Source organism: Epinephelus fuscoguttatus, linkage group LG1 (genome assembly GCF_011397635.1).
Source record: "Epinephelus fuscoguttatus linkage group LG1, E.fuscoguttatus.final_Chr_v1".
NCBI classification, from domain to species: Eukaryota; Metazoa; Chordata; class Actinopteri; order Perciformes; family Serranidae; genus Epinephelus; species Epinephelus fuscoguttatus.
Genome location: NC_064752.1, coordinates 45,122,352 through 45,139,149, shown reverse-complemented (window position 1 = coordinate 45,139,149; position 16,798 = coordinate 45,122,352). Strand labels below are relative to the sequence as shown.

Here is a 16,798-nt window from a genome sequence, read left to right as displayed (position 1 = left end):
AACATCACATCTCTAAACCCAAATGTTGACACAGTGGAATTATTCACTGACTAACAGTGTGTGCCCCAAACAAAATCATGACTGGTATGAGGCACACTGTGGTCTGTGGAGAGGAAGGAAATAAGACTGTTCATGAAATGATAAAAGAGGCTTCAAGCAAGAAAATCTGTTTTCCTTTTATATTACACTTTCAGTGAGAGTGTAATAATCCAGATCCCCTAGAAATGGGCTTTTCAAACAAAACAATTAAGTAATCTGTAAACACATTTACAGTATACCTTCTGTCAATTTCTTTTCTCCAAGTGGCTGGCCTCAAGATACCACTGATCTCAGAGGAGATGTTAATTTTACAGTGAATGTAAAGTAAAAACACAACAACCTAGAATTGCCACCTTGAGGATGTATGCGTCTACCAACCAGTCTGTCTATAATATATGTAGTTAACTTTAAGGTGGGCACCCAAGATTACTGTCGCCAATTCAGCAAAACCAGACCAAATGTCTCCCCTTCTGTTCCTGAGGTATGATGTGAATAATGGCCCGAAAAGTGTTTTTGCAAAATATTTTTACCCCTTTTTGACAGTCATGGGCTGCTTTGGTTACCTTCTTGAAGGTGTGTCTTTAACTGATGACGGCTTGTCTTGAGTGATGATGTTTAAAAGCAGTGGGCTGATCCACGGCTAAAGTCTCTGGTTAGTGTTGCTGCATGTGTTTTTCCACAGTAGGGCAGGTAAAAGAAGTTTACCTGTTGGAGGTGAGCTGTTTGCAGAGGTGCAGTAAAAGCCTGTTGTCTGCAGCTCTTTCTCTAACATCTCACTGTGGCTGTTTTTGCTTTTACTTTCCTCCCTGCCATATTATTAGACTTGCCTTTATTGAAGAAAAGCTGCTGACAAAGTTCTGCTAATTCAGTTATAAACACATTTCATTTTACATGGATTCTTCACAATAAAAGTCCCCCATTATTTTGTTATGTAAAAACTATTACTGTGAGGCAGCAAAATAATGAAATGCTGAGTTTAGAGCAGCAACTTTACACAACTTCTAATACGGCTGATAGCAAACGTGAAACAGTAAAATAAAGCAGATATCTAAAGTCCAAACAGGATGCAGGAGAGAAACTAAACTCCAAATCACAGAGATTCAGTTAGAAGCTACAAAAGTACTGAGATCTGAACACACAATGACTTTCTCTGTGGTCTCCTGCAGACAGTGGTGAGTAAAGTCTTGCAACACATACGCTTGTTTGAGGGGGAGAAGCGGGGTCATAGGGTGTTGGCTGTGGTCAGTGAGCCCTCACCGCTACCTGCTTGAGGGCGGGTGGCTAGCTTTTGGACTTTCTTTGGAGGAGGTCCATCTTTGGCGCAGCATGGCATGGTGTGGCGTGTCTAAAGTGATAATGGAAACACAACTTGGCGCGGAATAGCTCAACTCAGCATGGCCAAAAGTAACAGTGGAAAACGGCCAAAATATGTCACACTGAAGTTGAACTTTGATCTTTTGGATATAAATTGTCATCTCCTCATCATTATTGCTATTAGACATAGAGTGAAATTTTGACGTTTGATTTCGAAATTAGAATCAGTTTATCCTTTCGGCCAAATTTGAAGAAATTCCCTCATAATTTTCTTGAGATAGAAAATAGTCGGAGGATGGGGTGTACATATGTGCGCGAATGTAGAGACGCATGTACAGACGAACCTTGAGGCATTAAAACATGTACGTATATATGTACATATATATTATATATATATATATATATATATATATATATATAGGTATATATATATATATAGATACACACACACATATATATACATACACACACACACACACACACACACACTGTATTGTTGTCCAGAGAATCTAGGTGATATTAATGAAACTTGTGATTTACGCCCCTAATGTGAGTAAATGCTTCTGTCCACTTGACGACAACAGAACAAGCTGAACACAATATCTGACCACTTATCTGACATGCTAAGCAAATATATGACCCAATAATTTCCTATGCACACATTCAGACGACACAAGGCAACTTAAGCATCAATATGGAGTCATGTCTCTGTCCAGCTGATGACTTAAGTCCAATATATACTCTCATTTTAGTGTTGTTGTTTTTTTTTCTTTTTTTGTTTGTTTTTTTTTCCTGAGAAAGTGACCCCTTTCACATTACACAGTCATTTGATCCACTGATAATATATAAGACATTGAAAAGGGCAGCTTTAACTGATGAATTACCCTCAACGTAACTTAAAACGTTTTATATGGTGGTCCCTCAAGACAGAATATCAGCTACCGGCATTTTTCAGCATACATAGTGCAGTAATTCTACAAAATCCTTAATAGCTAAAAATGAATAAAAGTACTTTCACAATTTTCATCAACACGCCATCATTCATCTCCCTCTGAACAGTTATGAATACAAATAAAAAGCTTTGTTGAAAAGGAGAGGAGGAAAAGGAGAGAAAGGAGAGAGCGTGACAGGAGGAGGGAGGAGTTGTCATCACGGAAGGAAGAGAAGGAGGAAGAGGAGGAAGTGAGTTGTGAAGCAAAGGGAAAGGTGGGGAAGGAGAGGATGAAAAAAGAAGAATAAAAAAAACAGCAACAAAGGGAGAGAAATTACGATAGGAGATGAAGGGGGGAGGAGAATACATTTGATCCACAGCTTCAATAAAAACATATGAGGATGAAGGGTGACAGGAATGGAAATAAAGGGCGAGGAGGTGTGTTTGAGTGTCTCGAGTGCGGGGTGATGCGTGCAGTGGGGCGGGTCACTTGACAGGGCCCGGGACGGGGCGAAGGGGGAGATGCACTGTCTTTATCGGCGACAGATAGAACCGCAGGCCCCCTCCTCCCCTACCCCTGCATCTTCCTCCAACTCCCCCTTCCTCCTCTTCTTTTTCACCCTCCTGCTGACAAGCCTTGTCTCCTGCTGCCTCCCCGAAGCCGAGTTCAGAGATGTATTTTCAGCTCCGTCGAATCCGTGCGACGGAGCGAGCCGGGGAAGGAGAAAGAGTCGGGTAGGAGAGGGGAGGGGTTGTTGATAGCAATGCGGTGGAGGTTGGTGGGGTGTACTTGGGGAACAGAGGATGACGGGACAGGCCTTCTTCAAGAGTTATGCATCTGAATTAGTACTCTCAAGAACCAAACACAGGCTTTGGCATGTCTTGCTTCAAACACAAAATTCAGGAATTGTCTAAACACATGAGACACAAACTTTTTCGCTCTTGTATACGCTCTGTGCCACATGCAAGCATACGGCACTTGAAAGAGGAAAAGGATGAAGATTTAGTGAGGCGAGGCAGCTCGTACAGTGACGGCCTGTGGGCCTTTTTTCTCTCACCAGCACCAGCAAAGACAGCGGAGAGGGGCCCAGGAAAATCTAACATTAGTCAGAGCAGAGTGAGGCTGCAATCAAACAGCAAGTATTTTAAGCTCTGAGCCTCCTGCAAGGCATCAGAAAAGCTGTCCACTCATCTAATCATCCATTAGCTTCCTTAGTTAGTCACTCAAGTCTTAATATTTTATCGCACAGCAAGGGGAAAGGCCACACATTTAGCACAAAGTCACACATGGGTGGCACTCAAGAACTCTGAATGTGTGTGAATGATATTTTGTATTGATACTGATCTGCATTTGTTACTAGTCTGTAATCATGTGGTTTCTGCAAACGACTCTTCATTATGTTGTGTATGAATGGTTATTGCAGTTTTGCTCATTCAAGATCACTTTTGGTTTGACTGCAGTGCAATAAGTCTGCAATAAGTCTTCCAACCTAAAAGACAAATCAGGTATCAAAATGACCTATATGAGAGTTTTCTGATGTAGCTGTCCTATCAGGATGACAGCATTATATGTCACTACCTCCCAAAATACAAGCAGCATTAATTCAAGGTCCATTTGCTAGCCTTTTCTAGAGCTTTCAACCACATCTGACTTTGACACTTGAGATCAGTCTGCTTCCAAGAGTTGATGTTAGGCTCGTCAACCATGACTACCATGTGTTCCTAAACTTAACCGAGAAGGGTGTAATGCCGGGTTCAGACTACACAACATTTTTGTCCATTCTGACAGTCACTTTGTCATTAGGCAATTGTGGAGTCATGAAATCATGAAATTATGAAATCGACAGACATGACAGACCGCACGTTGGTCCACGATCAATGATCTCAGGACGTCTGTAACGATGTCCATATCACTGAATTACTCTTGTCCTATTTTTTATTATTACTACTATTATTATTTCAGTCACTATGGCTGTTCATGTCCCAGCTGAACTGTTATTGTAGTAATGTAAAAAGTGCCACCAGATGGCAGGAGGTATATTTGAAGTGCCGCATGAAAACTATCCAAGTCACCGAATCCTCCACAACAACTTCCTGCAAGGTTTAACAATAAAAGAAAGTCAAGGAATTCTCTCAAGTTAAATTATAAGAGGTTTTAAATTTTAAACTGATACAGGAAGTGTTGAGTTTGACACGACAATGTGACGTATTAAATTTATCAGGGCAAATGGGAGTGGATTAAAAATAATAACAAAATACCGAGTGAATGAGAAATAAAGAGCCATTTCTAATGTAGTCTGTGTCAAATGAAGCTGGTACCCTCTGCAGTTGTGGTATGTAAAAGCCCTAACACTACTTTTTAATTTTATCCCTTTACGTCCTCCATTAAGAGGAAACAACATTCTTTGCTAGCTTGATGCTAATGGCAGTACTCAATGGGTTGCTAAAGTGCCTCTGCTGTTTCACGCCCTCATTTTTCCATTTTTACTCTGTCGTGGTAACATCCCCAGAGGAAATGTCAATAAAACTTGGGTGTTGTTGTCATACAGTTGCCCATGGCAGCAGATCACTCTGTGTTTCTACTGGTCAAAGGGACAGCTGTGACGGGAGAAGTTGTGGAGGACAAAAAGAAAATCAAACATACTAGACTTTCTGTCGGGATGTCATGAGGCATCCCTGGATTATTGCGTACAACACTCATTGACATTCACGATCTAAGATGACACTGTATGATGCCACACTGGGCTGTAAATGGGCTGATATGGTGTAGTCTGAACCCAGCAGTAGGGTTCATTCTTGACCTCATCCAAGTTCTGTACATCCCACGTAGCCTAATGGTAACTGACTAAATTCCATTTCCTTAAAAAGACCATAAGATACAACTGACTGATTTTAAGCCCCAGCCCCTCTAAGCTACTGTTGCTATGTCAGACAAGTTTGACAAAAAGAAGCATGAATATGCCCGTTCCGCTTAGCTGAATGCTGTACTGTTCTAGGAGTCAGACAATATGTGATGAATGGATATATTCACAATGTTAACTTTTATGAGTGAGGCAAAATGATGCAAATTGAGGCTTCCAGTCTCAATGAAAAGGGAGAAGTAATGTTGGAGACCAAGAATGAAACGACTATTGGTCCAGTTTGTGCCAGAGTGTGCTCCAGCATTCGGAGCTAGAATTTCTGAATGCATCCCTGAATTGCCAGGAAAGGGAAACTGGGCAATGGGCATGCACAACTGTTAGTGGAAGACAGAGTGAAAAAAGGGGCGGGGCATATTAAAGGCTTAATGAAAAGCTGAAGCTAGCATCAGCACCTTGGGTTGAGATTGTTGTCTACTGTTTCCAAAAGTGAACATGGTCAGTATTACCAATGCAATGGTTTTCTGGTGAGGACAGTCTCCCAAACGAGTCTGTCAAACTTGCAGCAACTACTTAAAACAGTTGCTTTAGGTAGGCCACACTCACAATGGCCACAATAACTCATCCTCAACCAATGACATGATGTCACCTTTTGGATGGGTGTCACAAACTAAAGAGTGTGCAAAAGCAATGCTATGCTATGTAGTCTGGTAGTGAAATGCATGGGAGATAGTATGAACCTTAAGGTGCCAACACATTAGACTTCAGTCATGTGAATAATAACTCCAAGAGACTGACTGGGTGAGTTTGGACTGGTCTTTAATCAGCAATGCCATCTGTGGTGAAAGTGAATGAAAAGGTTCAGATTTGGTGGGTTTTCAAGCAGGAAAGAGACAGATGGAGTTTTGTGATATCCAGAGAGTGTAATTGAAATAAATGAAGAGTGCAACAAAAAAGCCAGATCTGTTGTGTGGGATAAATTTCAGGTTGTTCAGTACGATCTTGTAAAATGTAGCACTTGTAAGCAGCATCTGTCCCACTGCAATAACATCTCATCAGTGATGATCAGTGTTTGCTTGTGTGCTGAGAAATGTTCTTTAAAAATGAAACCCTTTGAATTCCAAAACACAAGCAATTTTCTTTCCTCGGCAACGAATCCCAATAACACTATTTAGTCCAATCTTTTAACCACAGAAGCACTGCTTGTCATTTCGACATTTATAAACACATGTATTCTGAAACAAGTTGATAACGCGTTACAGCCGGTTTACAGGTGGAGACTGGACTGTGCAGTACATCAGAGTATTGTAGTCTATCTGAAGTGGAGTAAGTTCATACGCAGAATGGGAAAATGACAGTGCATATGTTGTTGATAATGTTGTGTTCTTCCTTAAGAAGCTTAAGGACATGGCAGTTTAAAGATTACAACGTGTTTCCAAAGCTCCTGTAATACAAGGGAAGGAAATTGAATTGGCAGTCAGCTGAAGAAGCGCAGATTGTTTTTTGAAGACAAATACAGATGAGGCCAGTAAGTAGCCAACCTGAGGCTTTGCTTTTTCCTGCAGAAAATAAACGTCATTTAACATGTCTGGTAACATCGGGACTTTTTTTTTTTTATCACAGTTTTATTGAATCCATTTTTAATTTTTGTGCCCATGCATGATTCGACAGCTTGAGATGAAGGAAAATAACAGGGCTTATCCTGAAAGACTGAAAAAACTCCAACCAGCATTAGCCACATATTTTGAATTTTGAACATTTTAAAATGTTTGATAAGACCAATATATTCCTCACCTGAGAACCATTTACGCAAATGCCCTGTTCATACTGGACAATTCTGCAGGTCACAATTTCTGTCTAATGGCAAGATCCAATGCCAGTGCAAGAAGTAGTGATCCCTCATGTAGAGACTCAGAAAGTAAAGGGTGTGGCAGTCGGGTGGTGGTTGGTTATGTAGTTTAGTATTCAGTAAAAACTGAACGGTATATGTGTATATCTGTATATTATGTTCCGATGCCACACCTAATTAAAGGTACAGCTCAAAAAATAGAAAAACCAAAACATGGCAGCAGATTTTTTAATCATCACAAACAATCAATGTGTGGCAAAACCCTGGACTTTGGTGATACCCTGTATTTTAATCTAGTGTCAGCAGGCCAAAGTTTGCACTTATTCAGTTAAATAGCCCAACATCTACTTGATGAAGTGGCAATACATTTGATAGACATTCATGGTTTAAATTGACACTGTTGTGTTACATGTAACGCCTGTCACACCTCTTTTTCTGTTGCGATGCCAGCATGCTGTTTAAAATCACACACAATGCTGTCTAAAATCACACACACCTTTGCCACATGCAATGGGACTTTGTAGCGGCCCCATAGCGTGATCTCTGTGTAAAATGGGCTACTGTGAGTATGTCAGTATATTGACAATAGCATTTAGCTCAAAGCACGTCTAACCTCAAAGTGCTGGTAGCACGGCTGTAGACTCTAGGTCAGTGTTTCCCAAATGGTGGTATGGGTACCCCTGGGATTTTTTGTGAATGTTTTTTTTAAATAATTACAGTCATGCATGTTTTCTGAACAATGATACAAGTTAAATAAAAAAATGTAAATGACAGTTCAATAAACAACACTGTTTAGTCAATATTCAACTTCCTACTGCAATTGTTAACTACTGTAAAAATGTCAAGTATTGCCATACAGCAATGACACTTTTTTTTTTAAAGTTTGACTTTGTAGATGATTGAGAGGAAGGACAGAGTTTCACACAGGACTGGAAGGAGTTTCAATACTGTATAATGACTTTAAAATATTCCCCGGTAAACCACTGAATGCCATGGTTGTGAAGAGCTGTTGAGACACAAAGATTTGATGACCCAAAAATCCCACATATGGTCTCTCAAAGTGTGTGGCCATTGTAATTTCATTTTCCTGTTTTCAGTGCAATCATGAGTTGATGTTAACTGTCAACTGTTGAAACAAATCTAATCAAGTTTATGTTTGTTTATTGTGTGTTTCTACCAAAAATGTTTGCACTGATCAGGCGTTCTTGGTTAAAAATATATATTTCAAAGGGGTTACATGACTAAAAAAAGCTTGAGAATCACAGCTCCTGATAACTGTGACCGCAATCTTTCCCCAACCTTTACCAAGTGTTTTGGTTTGCACTTAAAATGTTTTGCAGACTCATGTTGAGATTGTTGTTCTTGTGTGGTGATAGATTTGAACTGTCTCAGTTTTGATGGTCATCAACTTCCTGTGCTGGGGAGAATCACATCTCCTCACAGCTTGCTTCTTTTTCCCAATACAAGTTTCTCTTGTCTGAGCTATGATGTTGAAAAAATGATCAGAATAATGATGGGCTGTGGCGATCATCCTTATAAGGAAAGAAGGGAATGTGAGCCCTTTTCAATAAACATGTAATTAATGATTAGAATAATTACAATTACCATTCTACATGAAGTAGCAGTAAACAAATCAGGCCCTGCTTACATAACAAAAAATAGTGTGAAAATGATTAATGAAACAACATGTAGTTTTTTCTGTTTGACCTTTTTTGAGAGGGCATTATGTTTCATGCATGGCTGGAAATAATTAATATTCCATATCACACCGCCCCTGTTAGCAGCCTAAAATAAGTGCTGGTGTCAGAATGAATTAGTTGTTTGTTTGCCTCTGGGTTACCATGAGCACACAACCATTAAGCATATATGATGAAAGAGTGTAAATACAATAGAGTCTTAACTTATTTCTCCTTGATTTCTGAACTCCTGAACAGAGCTGCTTTGTGGAGAAAGTGGGTCTTGGAAAAGTCATACAGGGACAGTGACGCATGTTTTTAAAAAAGCTGAGATATTTCAGTTCCAAATCCCGAAGTGTTCGAGGGCAGTTTAAAGAATAAAAGAACCAGGGACTCATTTATCTGCACCGCAGTTAGATTGCTTCATTTGCACATGAAATGAGGTGGCATTTTATGCCTGGATGAGAACTTTGTATTTTGCAGTGATAAGTGGATTTTTACTGCAAAACACTGAGCTAGTGACTTCCTATCCAGTCTTATCAACAGATGGGAAATGTTGGGATTTATTGTTTGGATTTATTAGGATTTTATGCCGTGTTTTTATTTTATTGTGTGATCCTATTGTAAAACCTTGAACAATAATGTCTGAATTCATTTGAGGGCTTTATGGTCATGAATGATACTTCTCTCAGCATTAACGAATTAACCAAGGCATTTGTTTTACATAAATTAGTTGTTTTCTCTCATGAGATTTCCCTGTTTAACCTTCTTACGTAACGAAACAAGTAAGTGAGAGCATTTTGATGTAAGAACTAGTTATCTCAGTATGAGTGCAGAGGGTTAGTGCAAATATTCAGATATCTCTAATGTCTTTTCTCAAGTGTGTGTGCATGTAGTATTATAATACACTCCAAAAACAATGTCTATCCTGATGCAGTGTACAGACTGTAGAGCTGCTAACCTGGTGTGTGCCTAGGGGCTAATATGTTGTTAGTCATCACAGCTGCCACCTAATAATACTGAGTTGTGGGGACAAAATGCCAAAATGTTTCAATTACTGCATCTATTTCTACACTCTTTGGGGTGTATTTCTTTATTTTGCAGTGTTTTTCAAACTTAACTTAAAGGACTAACTTGACATTGTGAAATATGCTTATTTACTTCTTTTTTTTCCCAAGGAGATAAGGCCTTTGCATACCAAATCTGCATTTAAATCTGAAATTGTGCATGTTTGATAATAAATATGACCTCACATTGTGTCAATCTGTTTACAAACCAACTCCGAAACCTTCAAATGTCATTAAAGTTTTTGGAGCAGGCTTGATTATCCAAGATTTCACAGATCCGTCAAGACCCCTTAGAGAATTCTTTAACCAGTAAGCAGTGAAAAAAAAAATGTGGCATCATCAAACATCCGCAACAAGACAGAGGAACAGGGCAGAGGTGGACAAGGGGCCAGCAAGGAAAAGAAGTTCAAATATATGGAAGCAATGTGCCTCTTGAAATTTTCCTCGATGAAGAGAAGGTAGCCCATTCAGAGCAATGAACACATGAGCAATGATGAGGCTTAGAGCTGAGTGCAATTTAATTGTCCAAAACTTAAGTAGCCGCAAAACCAGATGCAACATGCAGACAAAATGTGGTGACAGACAGAGAAGTAACTCTGCTGGAGAAAGGCAAAAGAGCAATTTGTTTATTAATTTTGTCTTGTTGTCTGTTTTACACAGTGAGACAATAATAAGACAAACAATTAACAACAAAAGCATTAAAGTGACTCAGACTTCTTGTACAAGGTTTCTGTGCATAACTTTTATCTGATGACGGATTAAAAAAAAAAAGCATACGGAAAAAAACTTGGTGTGCAAAGGCCTTGAGATAACAAATCACAATCTCATGTCTATATTTTAGGTATGGAGCTGGTGCTGGAAGGCAATAATATTAACTTAGCATTAAGTTAGAAGCAGGGGAACACAGTTAGCTGTTCTGTACACAGTTAAAAAAACCCCCACACCTATGAAAACTTTTAAATCTCCCTAATCAACACTTATCTTATTTGTGTAATCCACTGCAGCACAGTAGTTCTGGGCAGAAACTGTTTGTAGAACAAGAAATTGTCACAAATGTGTGTCCCTTCTTCTAAAAGTCGTAATTGTAATTTTTAAATTTCTGTTTGTGCGTTGATTAAACCAGAGGTGTTGGCAGCTGTATTGTTTGATGGAGTCAGGCTAGCAGTTTCCCCCTGTTCCCTGTCTTAATGCTAAGCTAAGGTAAGCTTAGCTACAATAATAACCTCCTGACTTATAAAAACGTTTACGCTCATTTCTCAAGAATAGCAGTTTTCTCTTTTGGTCTACAGTGTTATGTTTGTTGTACCTCAGAGGAACAAGTACTCTGTTGTAACTACACCAAACAGTGATGTCCTGTGTAATGACAAACTTTCCCTCTGTGATGGCTCTTTTCTCTGGTTGGACACAGACAAATGGGCACAAAAATGACAAAAACAACTCTTAAATGAACATAATCTCTTTAAACTACGTTGTGCCCCTTGCTCGCCAATTTCAAAAAAGTTTTGCACAAGTGGTTCAGCATTGTTTTGAAACATATCCTGTGATAATGTAATGATAGGAGAAACAATATCTGATTTTTAGTCAGATTTGTGTTATGCCACAGCCATGTTTTTCATTTGTAGCGCCCCCTAGTGGTCACGTTAAAATAAACTTTCAGGGTATGTTTCAGGTCCCCATGTGGACATATCCTGCAAGTTTTTATCCTGCAGCAGTTGATTGGACAGTATCTTAAAAACGCAATGTGATATCGGCAAGCATTATGCAATGTTTGATAAGCTTGGTCCATCCAATAATGAGCCACAGAAAATCTGGTAGCAATCTGGGTTAAGGAGGAGATGTCAAAAATGTGTTGATTTTTTAATTAAAATGGCAGAAAACCTGCTCAGGTGGATTTAGGTAGTCTTTTAGTTGGATGTCAAGTTTCCTGTAAATGACACTTAGAACACTGGATGTATGACTTTTCAAAGTTGACCTCTAATTTCAGCGCCCCCATCAGGCTGATTGGTGTCACATTTCTTGAGCAGCATTTGGTTACAAGTTCCAATCATTGGTGAAGATTTCACATGACAACAATGTATTAGCAGAAACATTTCTGAAGAAAATTAATAAACCAGCACAAGAACAACAGGGTTTCAGCCTTTTGAGCTTGAACCCCTTATAATGCAGTGAAAAAAAAAATGTGTACACACTAAGTTTTAGCCATATTTTCAGGGGTGTCTGTGTTCATGTCAAGCCCTGCTGGGCAATGATTGGCCGATGGCTATGTCAGAGGTTGTGCTTTGAATCTAGCAGTTACTGTGTTCTCCTTTCTAAAGACTAAACCATGGATTCCTTGATATAAATAAAACAAAATATCTGATCTCTGTCACTTGAAGCTCCTTCAATCTTTGATCTGAGACAGGAACTGAATGACATCCCAGACTGTATCTGTCTTCGTAAGAAAGTGCATGTCTGCAGTTCTGCAAAGTGTCTGACACCCAGTCCAGTGAGCTGGAGAAGAGGGACATGAGCAAGCAAAGTACAGCACTACATGTCGACAGATTTCAGAGGATTATGCTTGAAGAAGTCTGTGTGTAGAGCATGTCCAGTACATTACAGTGTATGGAGGGACAGAGAGTGAGGCTTTTGGTGTGTTGCCATTGCTAAGGTGCTGCATATAACTGTATATTTACACACCCCTCTGTGTCAGCACAGTGTCATTTCCTCTGTTTATCTACTCAAGCGTCTGTGCTCCCGCTGCTCTCATGTCACAGTGCTGAAATGAAGCCATTCCTCCTCGCTGGCACAAATTACAAGTCCATTAATTCACTATCTCACTCACTGCACGGAGTCTCCACTGACTTGGCACTCTGCGACCCTGATTGGCAATTAATTTTTAAAGGGTGTACAAAGCTTATGGAGGTTTCCCCTGATTTGAGGTACTGTGTCGACTCTGTGGCACTTCTATAGGAATGCATAAAGAGAACTTCTGTGTTTCTCTCTTTTTCTCTCCGTCTGTACTACTGCACCAGTATGTCTACCATTCCTTTGCTGATGGGGGTTTAATCCCAAAGCGCGCTCTTTCACATCAGATCTGATGTGGCTCCACTGCACAGTGCTCGCATGTTAAGCTTCTTTTTCATCCTCTCCTCAATAGGATTTTCAGAAATTTGGGGCAGACACGTCTATTTATCTGTCCTCCTTTCTTTCTTGTGGTGTATTTTTGAGGATTTTATTCACAGTCTCTATCTTGATTTTATTGGATAGTTGAGCAGTTTTGGCATGATGGTAGTTAATTATGCCAATATTTTTTTTAGACCATCATTTTGGAATAGCAGCCAGGCTTTTAAAGTTATCATTTATTTATGATTTTTGGTTTGGTCAGCACACCTTTCCTTCAGACTTTCTGGTGCACTGCGGTGCATCTTAAAAACTTCTCATCTCCAGCTGTGCTGTGCATTATGTCAGTGTGAGGATAACTCTTAAAAGGCCCGCTGTTTTGGAAGAGCTTGGATGAGATGTGAAAACTCTCTGTGCTCCTGAGAATAAATCTCATGTGCCCTCACACTGAACAGACTCCTCATCCTCCAATTCAAGAACAAGATGAACTAACTTTATTTCCCTTGTGTACTGTATTCCTTTCTCTATTTCTCAACGACTACTTTCCAGATTGCTGTGCATTTTAGTGTTGATATTAATATTCATCAGTGAATAAATGCTCTGCATTTGGACACTCTATCACCACTATGACCTATCACCGTCCAATGGATAAGTTGTCATGCAATATGCTATGGATTTACTGTGGATGATCAGGATTGCAATAGCAAGTAAATTAAGATGCCAGTGATATTGATGATGTAAATGACACTATACACGATGCAAAAGCACAGTCTCATTTCTTATTTTTGCCCCTACCCTTCATTTTCGAGTGCCCTTTGCCCTCTGGAACAAAGTTACAAATCTTCCCCTGTGACATGATGCAAACATTCATGATCCTGATACATCAGTATTTTCATTGTCATTCATGGCGTTTACTTAAACAGACTTGACTATGGCAATACTGTTATGTTCACAATGACAATTGCCATTTATTTATTCACCGAAAGCTGAATCCACAAAGGTCCCTTCCTCTCTAAACAAACAGACCAGATGATAAAACCGCTAGAAACACAATATTAAGTAGTTTCACATTACGACTCAGTGGAACTCTGATGCTACACATTGCAGTTAGGCTTCTCACTATGGTGGCCGACACGAAAATGCGAAAACGTGAATGGCCTTATCTAGAGCTGATGTTTGGTTTGTCGGTTCTGGGCTACTAGAAACATGGCGAACTCCGTAAACAAAGACCCATTCCCCATAGATATAAACGGCTCATTCTAAGGTGGGGAGAACACACAGCAATTTGTATTTTCAGGTCATTATACACTAAAGAAAACATACTCATTACATTATATTATATTATATTCAATTTCTGCTTATATATCCCCCCCAAATCCTACACACTGGGCCTTTAAAGTGTATTGATATTGAAAATATATGATGTACTTTGTATATTCTGTCAATGCTGTTGACCAGTTGCCTAAAGACATACTGTTATTCATTTAATAGTGTTTTCCAGTCAACACCTATAGTGCTAATGATTGATTCACTTTGACAGTCTTAGTGCGAGGAATTGTACCTACTCTTTCTTTTCCAACAACTGTGAGTATTCTTGATGTTTGAACTTGCTCATTGTAAACATGATCTCTGCAAATAGTGGCGATAAAATCTCTAGATGATATACAAAATTCACTACAACCAACATTAAAATGAAAAGCACGAGAGCATGAGAGACCTATCACCGTGCTCCTCCTCCTCCCCCTCCTCCTCACCGCCGCTTCTCGTCTTTCCCATCATCCCACCACATCATTATCAGTCTTTGCATCTGCCTCCAAAGTCCCTGCAAACCCTGTGTAGACAATGGGCTCCTCTCTTCACCGCCGAAGCCTTTCATGAGTCCGCTATGTAAATCAGACTCAGCCTTTTTACCAGGCTGATTTCACAGGAATGGCGCAGAGCCGCTCACTGGCTAACTAGTCAGAGGGCATTTGTTCCAGCGAGGTTTCATGTAAAATGCAACAAGGCATGAGGTACAAAGACAGAGGAGTCAGACCTGCGGTGCATGTCTGCCAGACAAGCCCGGCAACAAGAAGAGAGAGCGCTGTGAAAAATTTAACCACCCGCTGCTCCATAGAGTAGCACTGGTGGAGACAGAGCAAATTAGCCAACCACCTTCCCTGTGGGAGAGATGGGAGCGTGGCCTTGATTGAACTTGAGTGGTCTTTGTGTTAGATGAATTATGGAGGCGGAGTAGTTTTTCCAAGACAGCTGAGCAGCAGATAAAGTGCAAGTATCATGCGGTGGGGTTTTATCAAAGTTTTATTTGTGTATGCCGAAGCTCTAAAATTCACTCTGCTGTTGCAAGGCAAGCGGGGCCCTTTGGGGGGGACAAGACAGAACATTGCTTTAGGATAAATGTTTTGATCATGACAGGGATGCACTTCAGGGCTGCGTGCAGGAGACAACTGTTTTTGACTGAGGGCATACAGTGCTAACAAAACACAATGTAAAATCTTCTCATTTGTTATGTGAGGAAAAATAAAACACCAGATCATCCCAGAAGTCCTAATTTATTGTGTGAATATACTGTTTGTGAGGCACTAAATGATGCAAAAGGCTACGGCTTTTTGATTAGGAGTATAATCAAAGCCAGAGCACCCTGCAGTTACAGTTTGATCAAACATAATGCATCAGATATTTAAGATCCCACTTACACTGAGTTTTCTTTGCATCTTTTCTCTAAATTGCAGAGCACAACATGTTATGGCTTCAACTAGTGACCTTGTCAGTTAAAGTAACACCTGATTCTTTGCTCTCCACATATATCCTATACTGTGCAGTTCCACTTCTTCAAATGCCCTGCCTATGTTGTGGGCCAGACACTCACTTTGTCTCCTGTAATTGATGGTCAGCTGTCCAGATGGGCAGATTGATGTTCTATATAAAGCTGCTCAGACTGTCATTCATGTCAGCTGTGCTTGGAAGTGAAAAGCTATAGTCTCTGGTTTCTTACTGACTGCTGCTTCTGAAGATCAAAAGGTTTTGTTTGTCAAACCAAGAATATTTAAAGGAGCACTTCACCCACTAAATGATAATTTGTGTATCAATTTCTCACTCAGTGTTACCTTGAATTCATGAAAAAATGTTGTTTTTCTTTCATGCCTGCACAGTGAACAAAGAATCCAAAAAAGGCAAACCTTCTTCATGAATTAAAATCATTGGGGGCCACATTTAACAAGCAAAACTATATCAAAAATCCCCTCACAAACACTTACACAACTCGACCCTCGACTCAACACAGTATCATCCAAGTCTCATTTACCCAGTCATATACCTAGTGCTTCCCAAATACATGTATTTTTCACTAAAACATTACAATTTAAAACTCGTCAGTCACATTTTTATATATATATGTATATATATCTATATATATCTATATATATATATATATATATATATATATAGTTTGCATCTTTTCATTCAGTTTCAATATTTATATTGGATCACATTAAGTTGCTGAAAATGTTAATGTTTAACCCTAACTAATTTTTTTTTACTACAATTTCCCATACCTTAAAGTTACCTTTCCTTGCCTTTCAAGTTTTGGGTCGCAGCAGTCAATAAAAACAATAATAATAATAATAATAATAATAATAGTAGTAGTAATACTAAAAAAAAAAAAAGAAAAAAAAAGAAAAAAAAAAAGAACATTTTCCCTATAATGCCACCATTGCTCAGAGTGATAAGGCCTTTGTTAGCAGAGCTAATTTACCATGCTAATTCCACACCCCTCCTGAGTACAGTGAGAAAATTAGCAAAGCAAATTTACAGTTCAGATACTCAGCCCCATCAGTGCATAAAGCTGCTCTGGACTCGTTCAGTTTTCAAATATATTATGGCTCGGGACAGGAATATTGTTATGCTGTAGTAGTCTGATAAATGCAGCTGGAAATTGAATTGAATCAGTCAAACTCAATGAATCT

At 39.4% G+C, this 16,798-nt stretch overlaps 1 protein-coding gene across 1 annotated transcript in view; it reads right to left on the bottom strand.

Moving 5' to 3' along the window:
• Positions 1 to 16,798, bottom strand: part of ptprga (protein tyrosine phosphatase receptor type Ga) — a 607,325-nt gene that overhangs the window by 137,681 nt on the left and 452,846 nt on the right. The gene's annotated exons all lie outside the window — the stretch shown is intronic.